The sequence below is a fragment of the Pan troglodytes genome, chromosome 12 (assembly GCF_028858775.2).
Source record: "Pan troglodytes isolate AG18354 chromosome 12, NHGRI_mPanTro3-v2.0_pri, whole genome shotgun sequence".
NCBI classification, from domain to species: Eukaryota; Metazoa; Chordata; class Mammalia; order Primates; family Hominidae; genus Pan; species Pan troglodytes.
In genome coordinates, this window is record NC_072410.2 from 117,926,501 (window position 1) to 117,943,876 (window position 17,376).

The window sequence follows — 17,376 nt, forward strand, 5'->3', positions numbered from 1 at the left end:
GTTTGCATTTTTAGTAAAAATGGACAACATAGGAAGAGGAGCATGTTTGGGTACAAAATTATAAGTATTTTAAACTATATTGTTTTGCAAATGTCTACATCAGTCTGTACAATGCTATATATGCGTACGGAACAAAAGAACAATCTAGATTCATGATTTGCAAGTCATAATAACATAGATGTTATCTGAAACCATAGAGGAAGGGGAGACTATGCCCGTTTGTGTTCTGCGAAGATACACATGAAGGGGTGGTGAAAAATGAAAGTAGACAGGTTAGCATGATATTATTTTTGTGGAGCTTTAAATATCAGAGTATAAGATTTAAAATAATCCTGTAATTTATGAAGAAAGTCCTGTGGTCTTTCCCTACCTTGCTCCAGGAAATTGGTATGATGCACAGTACTGTGAAACTAAATCTCTGGCAGCTGTTAATGTCTAAAGAAGTATAAGGAACTGAATATGAATGGTGGAAGAGGGGGCGGAACACAGGCAAGATGGATGTGAGAGTGTAAGAGATGTTTTCTGATCTGTTACATCATCCAAAAAGTTATTAGTTTTCCTGGGAAGTTTTCTGGGCAAGAGCAGGCAAAATAAAATTAATTAAACCCCAGTGAGAATTAAGTGGGCAGGCTCCCTCCTCATTCAGCATTTTATTGATTCTCTAGATTGAGAATGTCATCAACAAATAAAAAATTCTTGTGCGCTGTAAAATAGTCAGATCTTTCACAGAGCGTTGACAATTTCCCAGGAGATCTCAAATTTCAAGCTGTAACACCACTATTTTACAATTGAAAGAGAATTGAACTATAATTCCATACTGCAACCACTCCCACCCCAAGTTAAAGTACCATCATTCTCTTCCCATGAAGAAGATTCCTTTGTATTCCATGGAGGTCTGTAATGGAAAACCCACACAAGGTAGGATTTCTGTTTTTGAGATTGTGTATTTATTTAGACCATCTATTTCCTGGTCTCGATATTGCTATAAAGCTCACATTATTGAAATTGGTAGGATACCCATGAGAATTACTGATTTTCAGCATATATTAGGTGATTCTTCTTTAACCATATTTAAACAGTCAAACATTTCTTGTTTTGACACAATGATTTATTTTTGGTGGAAGAGCCACTTCTCTATTACAGAAAACTCAGATTTCTAGTTTGGAAGGCACAGTCATATTCGTTTCTGATCTAGGTTGCATGATTCCCTAGGGCAGCGAGTCATCTCTATGGGACCTTCTTGGTCTTAATATGAAATTTTACAAAACAGGAATAGTGTGTTTTGTTTTAAGTCTCAATGCTTTCTTAATATCTCTCTTACATCAGTTTTCATCTCCCAGGGTAGGCTCAATCAACCATGAAATCACATATGCTTTAAGTTGAAAAGAGCATTTAGAGGTCACAATATCTAAATCCCCTTAAAAATTTGATATATCTTGCATATCATTTAAGATAGGTACTTACTCTTTTGAAATTTAGGAGTCAACCTGTGTATGGATTTGGGAGTCAGACATATATTGATTCAAATTCCAATTAAGTTGATTATTATCTGTAGGATACCTCCATGACTTCAGTTGCATTCCCTTGAAACAAAGCTGATAATTGTTACATATGAATATTTAGTAATTTATGCACCACACCTGATCTATGCTCCTCCTCCATGCTTCTTCCTCCCGCCACACTATTTTTTGCCGTTATCAGATAAACCCACCACAGATTATTAAGTGTAGCTGGCCCCAGCACTAGTGGTGAGTTTTACATTCTTGTAATTTTACATATTTCCAAAACTAAAAATCATAATTTTGCACAAGAATATGACAATTTCATTGCCACCCCCAGGGCGTGGCTGGGAACAGATTATGAGTTGAGAGTCCAAATTGCCTCCAAAACAAATGATACTGTGGGGACCTGTCTGCCTCCACAAGACTCACTTAAGGCTGCAGGCGTCTTAATAAGTTAGAGGAAAGACTTGTTTACGGGAATACATTTCATCATCAGTGTGCACCATGGATTGCCATCAACCCTTGGAGAGAAGGGCTTGGGACATTTCCACCTGCTGAGTCATACAGTTGCTTCATCGTTGTGGTAGCATTTCCTGGAGCTTCCACTGATTTCTAAATAATTCCTCCTAGAAAGCATAGAAAAGAGAAAACCTACAAAAGGATGAAATTTCTTCATCAAAGTATCCTGGAGCTGGGACAGTAGACACAATGAGTATACTCAATTGTCCCAAAGCCACAGTGGCAGCTTCACTTTACGGGAGACTTGTGTGCTCCTGCATACAGTCTGTGAATCTGTGCTTCTGTGGATCGATATTTTCTGAGCTTATGCATGAACTCGCATAGGGAGAAAAGCATCATGACATTTATGAAAGCTAATGCAATATACATGTGAAATTCCCACAAAAGGAAATTAAAATCTAATTTCAGAATTTGATATCCAATGCCTGTCTAAAAACGCAAAAGGCACAACAAATTAAGCTGAAATAATCAACTGCTGCCTGAAATCATTGATTTGAATCACACAGAACACATAATTGTCTCAATTGAATAAAGTCGCAATCCAAAACAATCCAGTTTTAATAACGAGGCATTTTAAATGAGTCACAATTATAAAGGCCCAGCTGCGACTGTATTCACCCTTAGATGAGAATATAATCTTCTGTCTCTAGCAAAAAGCAATTTTGTTTATCCTTTCCTGGTGCAACAGAAATAATAGGGATTTTAACAGGATCAATCTGTAGTAACTTTTATAGATTGCAAAGCTTCTTCGTAATCATCATGATTTAATATCTGTAGCTATTAGTTTTTTCACTAACCTGAGAAGTACAATACTGGTACTAGACAAAATTGGAAATTTTACATCCAACATCCAACTTTGCTAGTATCTGAAGAGATAGAAAAGGTCTTGCTTAAAGCCAGGGCTGTTAATATGTGTACTGGAAGAGATCTCATTTTAGAGCATGGCTTCATGGAAATGGCAATTTTTTGTGTCCAGGCAAAACTGGGTGCAGACGCAGACTCTATCAATTATTAATAGGTAGTTTAGGACCTTGGATAAATTATCTAACCTCTATGAATTGGTTTGCAAAGCTGGAAAAAGGATGAAGATAACATCTACAAAATAGCATCCCACATAGTGTTAATTACATGAAAGATGCACAAAACTTATTTTTCTAAATTAACCTATAAGCTCTTTTTTTCCTCTGTATTACTAACACTTAGCAATGCCTGTAAGAGATCATGCTCATTACTTATGTTTTGAAATAAATTATACAAATGGAAAAACAAAGGTTATAGATATCATCTGTTGGTCCCCAAATCCCAGGAGACTAGAACTCAGTGTTCTAATACTGGGATTGCACCCTTGCCCAAATGACATATCCTGTGAGTCATTAAGCCAGGGGCCTTAGGAAACGCGATTACAACCACTTTTCATTTGGAAAATAGGAGAGAAGACAGACCTCTTTTATGCAGAATATAGATGGTGAATTCAAGGTGAGAAAAACTTGCCAGAATTTGCAGATATAGTTCCAGAACATAGGTTTAGAGAACACCATATTTTAAAGACAGTAACTCTTCATAGACTTTAATATTGATGGCAAATTTTGGGAGATGGCTGTGTCCCCACCCAAATCTCATCTTGAATTGTAGCTCCCATAATTGCCACCTGTTGTAGGAATAGCCCAGTGGGAGGTAATTAAATCAGGGGGGCTGGCCTTTTCCGGTGCTTTTCCCATGATAGTGAATAATTCTCATGAGATCTGATGTTTTTAAAAAGGGGAGTTTCCCTACACAATCTCTTTTGCCTGCCGCCGTGTAAGATGTGACTTTGCTCCTTATTCACCTTCCGCCATGATTGTGAGGCTTCATCAGCCATGTGGAACTGTGAGTGAATTAAACCTCTTTCCTTTATAAATTACCCAGTCTTAGGTATGTCTTTATTAGCAGAGTAAGAACAGACTAATACAGATGATGTGTACAAGGGCAGCCCTGGTTAGGCAGGGGCCATCAGTTTCAAGATGAGCCCTATAGCCCTACCATACAAGGGGTGCTATGAAATCCTACCTGTGTGGGAAAGACGACTTCATTTATGGATGGTAACCAGATAACGTTCTGCCAGCCACTATGAGACAGGCAGAAATCCTTACACTTAAGGTAATTTTTTTTTCAAAGGAAAAAGCCAATGAATTCATAAGAGTAAGATGTGTATAAAATTTATGTTTTTGGCCAGGTGCAGTGGCTCATGCCTGTAATCCCAGCACTTTGGGAGGCCGAGGCGGGCAGATCACAAGATCAGGAGATCGAGACTATCCTGGCTAACACAGTGGTGAAACCCCGTCTCTACTAAAAATACAAAAAAATTAGCCAGGCGTGGTGGTGGGCACCTGTAGTCCCAGCTACTCAGGAGGCTGAGGCAGGAGAATAGTGTAAACCCAGGAGGCAGAGGTTGCAGTGAGGCGAGATCATGCCACTGCACTCCAGCCTGGTAGACAGAAGGAGATTCCATCTCAAAAAAAAAATTGTTTTTATTGTTTTCTCTGCATTGTTTCTCATTTATCTTTCAAGTAATTTAATTATTAACTGCAAAAGCTCAGTGGCACTCACATTTGAATTTTCAGAAATGAAGAAGAAAGAAAGAAGTGTCAGGCAAAGATGAGAAACATTTCAGTTAGGATGGGCAACCTTTGTTTAGGGGTGCTCAGAAAAAGAGCTATATATGTGGAGAATCTTGATAGTGTAGATCAATAAATAAAGTATCAAAGAACCAAGCCCACTGGAAAGGTTTCCTTTTATAGCCTTTATTTTATTCTTCTTCCTGGGTTACCCATAGTATAAGTGGAAAAAGCCACAGACGATTCTGAGTCTCAGAAGATATAGGGCCTGTGGTTTAAATTGTTACTAGAATGACCTGAAAGCTAACCAGATATCCACCTTTTTACTAGAACCCCTTGATCCATCTATTTAGTCGATTCTGCATTTAGGAAAAGTGTGAAGGTAAAGGAAGAAGGATATATGATTCCCAAGCCATAGGTTCCCTCTTTGGTAGCTAACACTGGTGGAATTCCATTTTCCCTTTGAGTGGAGAATTGCCCCAATGCAATGCTGCTTTCTCCATTGAGAATTGCTCTCTGATAGAAAGCAAAAAATTTGGGAAAGGATATGGTAATGAACCATTCAATCCATGGGTTGTCTTCTCTAAAAAATGTTACAGAGTTACATCTGTGTTTGTACTTTCAGCATTCTGAGTTTGTGTTTGGGCCTTGGTGGTGAAACCATCGTATAAATTGTCATTGGGCTGAAAATACAACTGTGTGACCTGTCATGTTAGGGACTGAGTGTTCGTGTTCCCCCATGTTGGTGCCTTGAAATCCTAACCCCTGATTTGATGGTATTAGAAGGTGGGGACTTTGGGAGGTTATCAGTCATGAGGGTGGAACTGATGGATGGGATGAGAGCTCTTATGAGCTCCTGTTTCTCCTCTCTCTCCTCTCGGCCATGTGAGGGTGTATCCAGAAGGCTCCATGCATGAATCAGAAGGGGGCCAGGCCATCAATAGACTCCAGATGTGCCAGCACCTTGGCCTTGGACTTCCAGCCTCCAGAACTGAGAGAAAATAGATGTTTGTTATCTAAGCCACCCAGCCTATGGTGTGCTGGTTATAGCAGCTCAGACAGACAGAGTCCTGTAATGAACACAGAATCTCTCTGCAAATGTGAAGACATGAACTTGGACACTTACTATTCTTAGGATTGGGATCCACAGCACATAGCAGGGCAGTGTTCTGCAAGCTCAACTGTTCAAGGGCTGTGCTTGTTCTCATTTTTATCACCTCATAGCCCTCCTCTCTGCCTGCGTCCCTGGCATCTCTCGCTTTCCCACTCAGGTTGAATGTGGTTGTACTCAGAACGACCCTGGATCCGCTTCTTCCCTCCACCTGAGAAATCCGGCAGCACCTTTGTAGGCAACAACTTCCCAGATGGAGAACTCACCAGGAGCAGCCCTTGCTAGGATGGGGGTCCCAGGTATCAGCTGGACATTTAAAACATACAAGCAAACCAAAACCAAAACCAAACATGAAACAAAAAGAAATAGTAACCTTTGGGTTCATTATATTTATTACCCTCTTTATGAATACTATCAAATAACAAATTACCTTATCCTGCTACATAAAGATGAGTAATTTAAAAGGTTTCAGCCCTGGCAGTGGTGGTTTTCAAGTAATCATAACAGTTATACTCCAGCCAAGGTCAGATGTTCGTGGTCTTCCTCTTTTCATTTGCAAAATGAGTTTATGGTACTTATAAAATTCTATGCCTGCCCTAAAATGCAATGATTCTCTTTTCTATTGGTGGATAGTTTGTGGAGAGATATTTTTATATCTGCTACCTCCAAATCAACTTGGAAGGAGGTGAAATACATAAAAGCAATACATACTTTCTACCAATAAGGTTTATTTCAAAGTTATTAATAAATTTACTCATTTATTTGGACTAAAAACCTATTAATTTTTAAATTACCTATGCAATCAGGCTGCCTTTAAACTATTTACACATTGCATCTACCTCCTAATTTAACAGTCTGATCCTCTACAATGGTTAACAGCACTCAATGCATTTGAAAAAACTGGGGATGTTTCTACAGCCTAGTGGAGTGAAAATCTATAGATCAAACTGAGATGTCAAAGAAGCGCCCCAGTCTAGATCCCACACTTCATAAATGTCTGAAACTCTGCTCTAGAAGGACCTAGAAGTGATGAATGGGGAGGCTTGCAAAGGTGACAAAGTGACTAAGGCCACCATCGTCGCTATGGGCCCCTGCACATCCTGACATGTGGCAGGCATGCGGTAGATACCCCTGGAATGATCTCAGCTGTGACCCTCCTTGAATGTTTGCACTTAGGAAAAGGACTCCTGTTCACAGTATACTGGATGCCTCGTCTCTCTCTTTCATATTCTGCTGCTGTCGACACGCTCCCAGCGTGTCATGAACAGTTTTCCATAGTTTGGGTGGAGCGATAGTGCAAGTATAATTTTTACATTACACAAAGATACTTTCATAGCTAGTAAATCACCAACCGCAAACATGATAAAATGTATCCTAAAGCTGGCAGTCAGAATGAGATTTTATAGGTTTTTCATCAGAGAATCATATTTCACCATTATGTCACAGCTATGAACCTGCTTTTCCAAACAGTTAAACATGGAAGCATTTTGCTTGTCATCACTGGAAAGCTTTTTCTCTCTTCTCCGGGGTCCACATTATCTCAGTGCAGTCTCTGGCCTGTGTGTCCTGTGTCTAGCCACCCATTTCCACATGGGAGTAACTATAGTGGTCGTCACTGACAAAGCAAAGGTAGGGATTTTCACTCACACAGAAGCAGTACCTTTCCGAGTCAGTTAATTTGTTGAGGGTTTGCTTTGTGCCAACAGTGTGCAGGGTCCAATGCTTACATTTTGTTATTTAATTGAGTTGAATATGCCTAAGGTTCCTTGAGCTGGGCATCCCATATCTTTTTTTCACAATGAGGAAACTGAGGCTCAGGCAACCGATGTGACTTACCGAAGTTAGCACAGCCTGCAAAAAGCTGGCCCGGCACTCAAATATGAGAGCATATTCCAGACCTCTTTCTTCCCTTTGCTTCTTCCCTCTCCCAGAACAAAGGTGAAAGGATGCTTTCTGCCCATATATATTAGTTTCTGGTTAGGACACAAACTGTTTTTTTTTTTTTTCTTGCTTTGAATCAGGAGAATTTAATATAAACAACATATAACCAGGATGGAGAAGAAGGCAGAAGGGACAGGCTGATTATCTTTGGGAAAAAGTTACTAGCCCAGAATGAGGAAAGGGAAGGATTGCATGATTCAAACTTGAGAGCTTGCAGGTGGGACTCAGGAGAGAGTCTGCAACCCTCTACTCTGAGTGCCACAGATCTCAGAAGAGGGCCTGGCAGCTGACACCCGCAAAGAGGAAGAGCGAGCTGGCTGAGGCTGGTGACTCCAAGAGGCTTCAGGAGGACAGACCTGGCATCCTGCAAAACCTGCTGACTGCAGCTGACTGTGGATGCCATGGAGTAATCCGACTGCAGGGGCAGATGGAAGGGAGCAAATCCCACCCTGGCCAGCCTGCCAGCCTCCTCCAGGGAGCCACTCAGAAAAGCCCTGTGGGAATCCCGTGGGCAAAGGAAACACACACTTGGCTAGTCTCACCTCAGCAGAATGAAGCCAAGGTAGAGAGGTGGGATGAGCTGGAAAAGGAGAAACTTGAAACTCAGTGCAGTGTGTGTGTGTGTGTGTGTTTATGTGTACGTGTGTGTGCGCGTCCGTGTGTGTGTGTGCAGGTGTGTGTGTCTCTGTGTGTGTATACATGTGTGTATTTATGTGTATGTGTGTGTGTGCACCTGTATGTGTGTGTGTGTATATATATAAAACAAATGAAAGAAGGAGCTTTGTGTGTGTTTTCTACCTATTAGTTTCTTAACTTCCTGGAACTTCAGCTTCCTCACCTGACAAGGTAATGACAGAGTGAGAAGATGTGGAAACCAACAGTGTTTGCTTTATGATTAATTGTAATCACATGTTTATTTTTCTTTTTTTAATTGTAGAATGAGAAGTAAAGATGCTCTTGTACTTCCTTTCATATTTCTTTTATCCAGGCTCTGGCCATTTTATATCATATCCTTATGATATTTGAAAAAACTAGGCTGGACACAGCCCATACCTGTGCTGTGTCAGCACTTCGGAAGGCTGAGGCAGGCGGATCACATGAGTCCAGGAGTTCAAGACCAGCCTGTCCAACACAGAAAATGCATCTCTATTAAAAATACAAAAAATTGAGTGTTGTGGCACACATCTGTGATTCCAGCTACTCAGGAGGCTGAGGCATAAGAATCACTTGAACCCAGGCGGTGGAGGTTGCTGTGAGCCAAGATCATGCCACTGCACTCCAGCCTGGGTGACAGAGAGATACTCTGTCTCAATAAATAAATAAGTGAGAACAACTAAATGCTACTAATTTGGGCAATTTATATGTACCCGAGGTAGGGAGAGACAGCTTCTATATTGATTCCTTTTGAATCTATGAAAATTTCAAAGAGAATAGCATTATGTTGTCAGGATCCCATTTTAATAGTTCTAATTTTGGACATTTCCAACTTGAAGTTTTAATGTTTTGCTAAAGTGATTATACTAATTTTGAATGCAGCAACATACTTTTGCAAAACCATAACTATATAATAAGACATACTTGATTCTTTAACCCCAACTGCATGGTCTAGTTCAAACAATACATTGATAATGAAAACTGGCCAATTTAGTAAGTGTGACAAAAAAAGCAGATATTTCAGTTTCCTTATAGAAGTAAAATGAGGATAATAAAACCTTGTCAGAATCATTGTGAATATCATAAATAATGTATGTAAATTTCTTGGCACCATTTAGTAGTCAATATATTGTAATTCTTACATTATTTAGGGGAAAGAGTTCTCTAAAGTGCAGAAAGAAACAAGAATTTTTGTTGAATATTTAGCAAACATACAAACACAATGAAGAAGTAGGGAGAATAATAAGGACTAAAGGAAGGAGAAAGAGGAGATAAAAGAAAAAAGGAGAAGGCCAACTATCGTTTTCCAATTGCCTAAGTCAGATCGTGAACAACAAAGGATGCATTATTTTCCTGTCTCCTTGAAGGATGCTTGAAATTCAATGAGTTCTTCTTTTCCCACCATTCGTATGTGTTCATGAAGGTGGATTATCAAGTAAAAGTAGAGGTAAAATGGCATTTCTGGAATTGCATATAGGATGCTGGAAAACCAAATCACAGGAGAGAAGATCTTCTGTTACTGAAGTCGCTGTGATTTGATTCTGCACTTGCCCATAATTGTTTCTTTATGAGGAAATTAGTTATACAATATTTAAAAGTTTATGTTGTGAAACCATACGGTAATAAAACATGGGCCTAACATGACAGTTTTTGGCTGTGGGAGGGAGTCGCAAGCCAAGGACATTGAGACAATCTAGTCTGGTGACGGTGTAGTTATCCATGGCACTCGTCACTTAAACAGTCATTGGAAACCACTCCTTTCAACACAAAGACAAGGTAGAGTGAGCACGTCTAGGTCCTGGAGCACAACTAGGGTCAGGTTTCAAACCTTCCCTTGCAGAAAACCACACTTTGATAAAATAACTTCATCTCACTGATCCTCCTCTTCACCTATGAAGTTTTACTAACAATGCCAACCTTACATGATAGTAATGGGGATTAAATGGTATAGTAATGCGTGAATAAATTAAGCACTAGCTACCTGCTCAAGATTCTATGTTAAGTTCAATAGGACATATATACACAAGTAAAACAAACACATTAAAACACATTATCAGGCTGGGCACAGTGGCTCACACCTGTAATCCCAGAACTTTAGGAGGCTGAACCGGATGGATCACCTGACGTCAGGAGTTCCAGACCGGCCTGGCCAACATAGCAAAACCGCATTTTTACTAAAAACACAAAAATGAGCCAGGCATGGTGGTGCAGAGGCTGAGGCAGGAGGATCGCTTGAACCTTGGAGGCAGACGTTGCAGTGAGCAGAGATCATGCCACTGCACTCCAGCCTGGGTGCAGAGTGAGATTCTGTCTCTAAAAAAAAAAAAAAAAAAAAAAAAATTTATCTGCCCAGAGCAGGGAGGTGCAAGACATCTACCTATACACACATGCACATAAATGAAAGCTAAATAGCATTTTGAAAGTCAATAATAGGAAGGAGGAGGAATGAAAACTAATTCTAAAAGAGGAAGTATTGTGAGGCTTGATTTCTTTGAGGCATGGTGTAGTTTGATTGAAATATTGATCCATATGCTGCTGAAGTGGGATGATACTGTGAAGGGCCTTGAATACCAACAGAAGCACTGGGCTTTACTGGCTAGAGAATCTAAAATGACTATAGACTTTGAGTATAGGTAGTGGGCACCATGACTAGAACTAGACTTTAGGAAGAATAAGAATGAAATTCACAAAGAATGGATTCAGCTAGGAGAGGAAATTAAGGAGGCAACCTATGTCAGAAAGGAGGCCAGCAGAATTTGTTTACATGATGAACACCTCCCAGGATTTCCCAGGGAACTTTTAATCTTGTCTCCCAAGGACAAAGGGTGAGTAATTCTTTTTTATTTTATTTTATTTTTTTGAGAAAGGGTCTCATTCTGTCGCCTAGACTGGAGTGCAGTGGCATGATGTCAGCTCACTACAACCTCCATCTCCCAGGCTCAAGTGATTCTCCTGCCTCAGCCTCCTGAGTAGCTGAGATGATAGGTGTAATTCTTCCTGAGTCAACACATATCCATTTGCTCTGAAAGACAGTACAAATCTTTAAAAAAGTGCTGAATGAATTTAAACCTAAAGGAGGAATGAGAGATGAGGAAGAGGTACTTGTAGAAATCTCCAAAAGTATTTCTGAACCGAAGAAAAATTAAAACATGCAGCTATAGGTGTAAAGTCACCTGCTATATGGACTTTAAATTTTAAGTTGTATGAAATATTTTAATCATCTATGTCTGAGGTCTAACTTTTCTCACCACATGAGATTTATCTGCACATTTTCTAATACTTCTGAATCATTTTCCCTGAAAGAATCATCACTGCATATGAGGCTGCCATCAGGAGAATTGCCCAGTTGTGTTTTCAGAGCTGAGTCCTCATTTCTCTTGGAAATGAGCCCATTAAGAGATGACAAGGATGGTCCTTTAGCCTTTCTGAGGCAAGTGCATCCCATGTAGACCCCTGTGGGTGCCTCCTCTCTTCCTTGAAATCCCACTTTCCACATAACTTTTACAATAATGAAATCAATAGCCCCAGACTGGGATCCAGGTTGCCAGGGTTGTAGTTTTTGCTCTATAGATACATGATTTTTAGGTGAACATTTTTTAAGTTAAAGTCTGATGGATTCTTTAATATCTATAAGAGCAGGATTTGGATAACAGGAAAATCGGAGTTTCTGTGCAACCCGAAATTCCACACAGAATGTATGTGTGTGCTCTGCATTTTCCAGGGAGAAGATTCTTAGCTCTCAGCTTTCAATCACCTTCGTATTTGGGCATTTGAACAAAAACTTGACAACCTCCGTCAATGGATGTAATGTCAACCTGGGAGAATATGATGTCAACAACAAAAATACCTTAATTTAATGTCTTTTAAAAATGTTACTTGAGTTTTCGGATGTGTGTTTTGTTCTGTTTTCTTCTGCAAGCCAAATGGTTACATGATTTTGGTTTCTAAACACAAGATGTGATTCCCTTTCTATCATACTCAAGTTTTTGGGGCAAGCACTTCACTCAGAATGCCTTTCTCTAGACATTAATTAAGAAAGGATACGACCATCCATATTCACACCTGTAATCCAGATGTTGCTGAGCATACCACTGCCTCCACGGTAGTTCACACATCACTGCCACATTGAGAGTTCGTAATTCATTATGCTGTGAGTGTTTAAAAGCAGGATAAGAATAGAAAATCTTTCAGCAGCTGTCAAGACGGCAGGAACAACATGCCATTGTTAGACAGCATTGACTGTGTTCAGCCTTACTGTTCTGGAGCCTGGCCAGCCGGGCTTGCACGGCCGCCTGTGCAGAGCTCCGCTTCTCAGTCTTGGTACTAGACATAATGTGCTTGAAAACTCATTAGTGTAAAAACCTTAAGAAAGATCATTATAATAAGTGCCCCAGCAGCAATTATCTAACCAAAGAGACCGTTTGTACACCAACATAGCGTGGTGAATTGGAAACAGAATGTACCAATACTTACAACCCTGCTGAAGGCGTGCTCCAAATGCAGTTCCCCTTGAAGATGAAGTGGGCATAGATCCACATCATGGCCAGGCTCAATGTCAAGTGTGAACACAAGCATCTGAACAGTCAGACTCCGGGCTACACTCCCCAGTGGTTCTTTTTTTTTTTATATACTTCCCTGTCTTGTGTAGATGATATCATATTTTCTGGCAGATTGTTTGCCTTTTTTGGCATAATGAGAAAATAATTCCTTAGGAATTAGTTGAGGTCTGTTAGTTGATATTAGTTGTGTTAACTCCCCAGGCAGACGAGGAAAATCATGAATGTTAAGAGAACGAACATGCGGATGGTTATAACCATCATAAAAACAAAATGAAAATTTGGGTTGCTGGATCACATACATTTAAACTTCTGATAGGATCTCACACTTCCAATGTAATTAAAGCACAAGTTTAATATATAATATTTTAAAGTCAATATGGAATATTGCAGAGTTAACTCCTGTCTTGCTAGAAGACTAGAATTTAACACAAAAGAAAACATAAGTTCCAATATTATACCCAAGCCAGTAACACAGACGTCTCTTTTTAGAAGAGACTTAGAGACTGTATTTTGTGTGTGTTATTCAGACATGTTTGTATTCCATAACATATTTTTTAGCAAGTTTGTGAATATATGTGATGCAAAACTTCATGTTAAATAATAAAAAAAGAGAAGCCTTTAGAAATGAACTTGGCAAAAGCCTTCAGTAGGCAACCCAGTTGAATCCACCATTGTACACAACTTCGTTTTTGGTGTTCAACTACGGACAAATCAATGTGGTGGCAATTTCCTCAGTAGCTACCTTCCTGCGTGAATGGACGGCAACCAGTGGTACAGAAAGCAGCGGAATTCCCATCTGGTGTGAAGCAGCAACAGCATTTCTCCCTGTGACTTCCAGCCTCTTTCCCATGGCTTCTCCTTAACTTGTTTCTTAACTACCATTTTTCGGTTTCATCCACTCAAATGAACAATTCCTTTGGCCAATTATATCTGTTTTTTTCTGTTTCTCTACAAGTACCCGTATTGCTATGACTCCTGGACTCAAGATGTCACAGCTCCCAGTGGTCCTAACCAAATCCTGAGCACCTCCAAGCTGGGAGACCTTCCCGAGCCTATGCTCCAGGCTCCTGACTGAGCAATGGATGTTATGTGCAGCCTCTACTCAATTGCCCCAAGGTCCCCCCATGTTTTACCTTCCACGAAGGGACAACTCACCTTGGGGACCTGGGGGCCTCGAGCTAAATGATGATTGATCTGTTGCATATGATGTGGATTGGGAACAAGTTTGGCAAATTCAATCCAGGCTATGACTTCTGGGCTCTTCACCTCCCTCCTCCTCTAGCAAACACCTGGTGTCCTGGTGAGTTTGGAAAAGCTGGGCTGGCAGGGAGATTTCCTCTCCATTTGAGAGCTGTTTTAACAAGTATTGCTATTCAATCCTGCGCTAACATCAGTTATCTTTCTCTGTGTTTTCTAAGGAAATATAACTTGAGATTTTGAACACAGGACTCCAGAAGCCCTGAGAGAGCATAAAAACACAGAATAAAAAAGGTGATGACCTGATTCGTTTTCGTTGCAGTCCCTACCGTGTACTAACTCTAACTTAATTGAGTCTCCTGACATCTTTGAGGCTCGGGTTTGTTACACAGAAAATAAAGAGAGAGGATTTTTCTACCTCTAAAACATTCTAATTTGCATGTATCCATATTTTAAATCACTCAGTTTGATAAAATAGTGCCTTCTAATTTTTCTTTTATTAAAATCTCATTTGGTACAAAGATTTCAAGCACAGAAGGCTAATGATATGGTCTGAAGTGTCCTGTAAGGCCAGCTGTGTTTGCCACAGTACTGGGCTGTAGCAGGAGATAGTGTGCTTGGTCAGCACCCACAGTGCTTTTTCTGCACGGAGGAAGTGTCCACAAAAGCCTCTAGGAGAAAGAGACAAGTGTTTGTATCAAGCCTCAGCCATCAAATACTTTTGTTCCATTTTTGTCTTATCATGCCATAGGTATTTTTTCCAATTTACTATTATGCTACCAATAATTTTAGAAAACTTAACTCCAAATATTTTAATTTTCACTCTAAATCTTGATATGTTATACATCCTAACCACCTCACCCCAAGTAGCATGTTATAAGGGGAGGGGTATTGTTTCTTTCAGAGTAATGGACCCTAAACAAAGACAGGGTCCCTTAGAGAAAGGAAGGAAGCTTCAGTTTTAGGTCTTTCATTCTTTCAGAATGTTGGGTATGAGAGAAGCTGTGTGAGCCCTAAATATCAGCTGTCGTGATTAAAGAAGGGGGCTGTGCTGAGATTCTCAAATGACTGAAATGAAACAAAAAGGCAGATGTTCCATTGTTGTCTTCTTAAGCAACAAGCCCAGATTTTTTTTTCTTTGATAGGAAAAACGGTATTTAAGACTTCCTGGGTCTGGGGAAAGGCTCACACTTCCCCGCCCACCTGCACAACCCTTGCAATTTGGCAGGCATGCTTGGGTTCCTGGTTCCCTTCTAGGCAAACCTGCAGAGATGCCCTGGTGGGGCCTCCGGTGCACAGGAGGTCCTGTGAGCTCTGGCTGCTGCTATGAGGGACAGTGGCTACCCCTGCTTCTGCAAAGGCCTGGCACTGGCCCCCCGGAGCCCTGCCGGAGCCACCAGCACCACTTGGTATTTGGATCACGTCTCCTTTTCCTAGTACCAATTTGAAAATGATAACATTCACAGCTATTTTTATTTCTCTCCAATGGAAGAGCAAGATTTCTTCTTCTCCTGTTTCCCTTTCTTGCTCACATATATTCGAAGACTGGCCTCTGGTTGAACTCCATTGCTCTGAAAACGTGCATCCCTCTGTGGATTAGCACAGCCGCAGAAACGCTTCCAGTTTATGAAAACTGCGAATTTGTATGGCAGTTAAAAGTGTCTGCATGTCAAACTGAATATTCCCACAAAATGTGGAACTGCCAATTATTGGATAGTGAGAGAGTTGATCTTCTAGTTATCCATCCTGGAGGCTCTTAAAGCTTTGAGTCAGACCATGTAACATTAAAGGAAAGAAGCCACCTACCTTTTTAAGGTTATAAAAGATGATGGTAACGTATGTGTTGGGGGTGTTTGAGTGAAATATGGTATAGAAAGGCAGGTGCACCTAGCTTTTTGAGGTGGTAAAAGATGGGGAAGTATGTGCTGGGTGAGTGCACACCCCAACACCCCACTGGCAAGCCAAGGAGGCTTCTTTTTCTAGCAGCACCAAAGCATGTGTTTGGGGTTACAGAAAAAATAAATGCATTTGCATTTGCTTTCAGTATGGTCGAAGTTCCCCAGAAATTAGTTAATGCCATTCTCACAAAACTTGTTAGATGACTGACTGTCTCCCCAAAGCAGGGGCAGCAGAAGCTGGTGGGCTGGCCTCTCGGATTCCATGTCACTCACAGCTAGGCTGTCATAAGCAAATTACAAACTACATACCTCATGCATGTTCAAACTGATCCATTTCTAAAACCCGTTTGACAATGAGTGCAGCAATTTTTTTTTTTTAACAATTATGAGGGAAGCGTTGTTCCCTTGATGAGATGAGAATGCACTCAGAAGAGATAAGACCAGAAAGTAGATGAAGCATTGATTACCGTGCCCTCTGGAAGAATCCTGAAGGTGAGACTTCACCTGGAGGAGATGCAGGGGCACAGAATACTTGTATTCAATAGGAAAATAGCTCAAAAGAAAGGCATCAATTCCATGGACTCCCTATGCCTCCTCTCCTTCCACCCAAACTGAAGCAAGAACCAAGGGGGAAATTGTGAAAAGATTTCTGTTGAAGACAAAACTGAGTCTTTCAAAAGAGTCGCCCATCAATGAAATGAACTGTTTGAGAAACTCTTAATTCAAGGAGGAGGTAGGGACGCTTTCCTTGAAACGTATGGTAGTCTACTTAGCAGTAGAGAATGCCTTTTGAGGGTAGAGGAGGTGAGAATGGAACAGAGAAAGGATGGAAGGCACAGAGTCACTAAATGACACCCAGGAGAGAGCCCAAGAGGAGTAGTTCATGGGAGGCAGGAAGGTGGCAGTGCCCTGGGTACTGCTCTTAACATTTTCTTTAAAAGACACTTTTCACTGGCCGGGCACGGTGACTCAAGCCTGTAATACCAGGATTTTGGGAGGCCGAGGCGGGCGGATCACGAGGTCAGGAGATTGAGACCATCCTGGTTAACAGGGTGAAACCGCGTCTCTGCTAAAAATACAAAACATTAGCCAGGCGTGTTGGTGGGTGCCTGTAGTCCCAGCTACTCGGGAGGCTGAGGCAGGAGAAGGGTGTGAACCCGGGAGGCAGAGCTGGCAGTGAGCCGAGATGGTGCCACTGCACTCCAGCCTGAGCGACAAAGCGAGACTCCGTCAAAAAATAAAATGACTCCGTCAAAAAATAAAATAAAATAAAATAAAATAAAATAAAATAAAAAATAAAAAGACACTTTTCATTAAAGATTCTCTCATGCTGTATTTGGTTGGGAGTTGGGGGGCCAAGGCTCTCAGGTCCTGGCTCTTCAGAAAATTCCACTGTGTGGA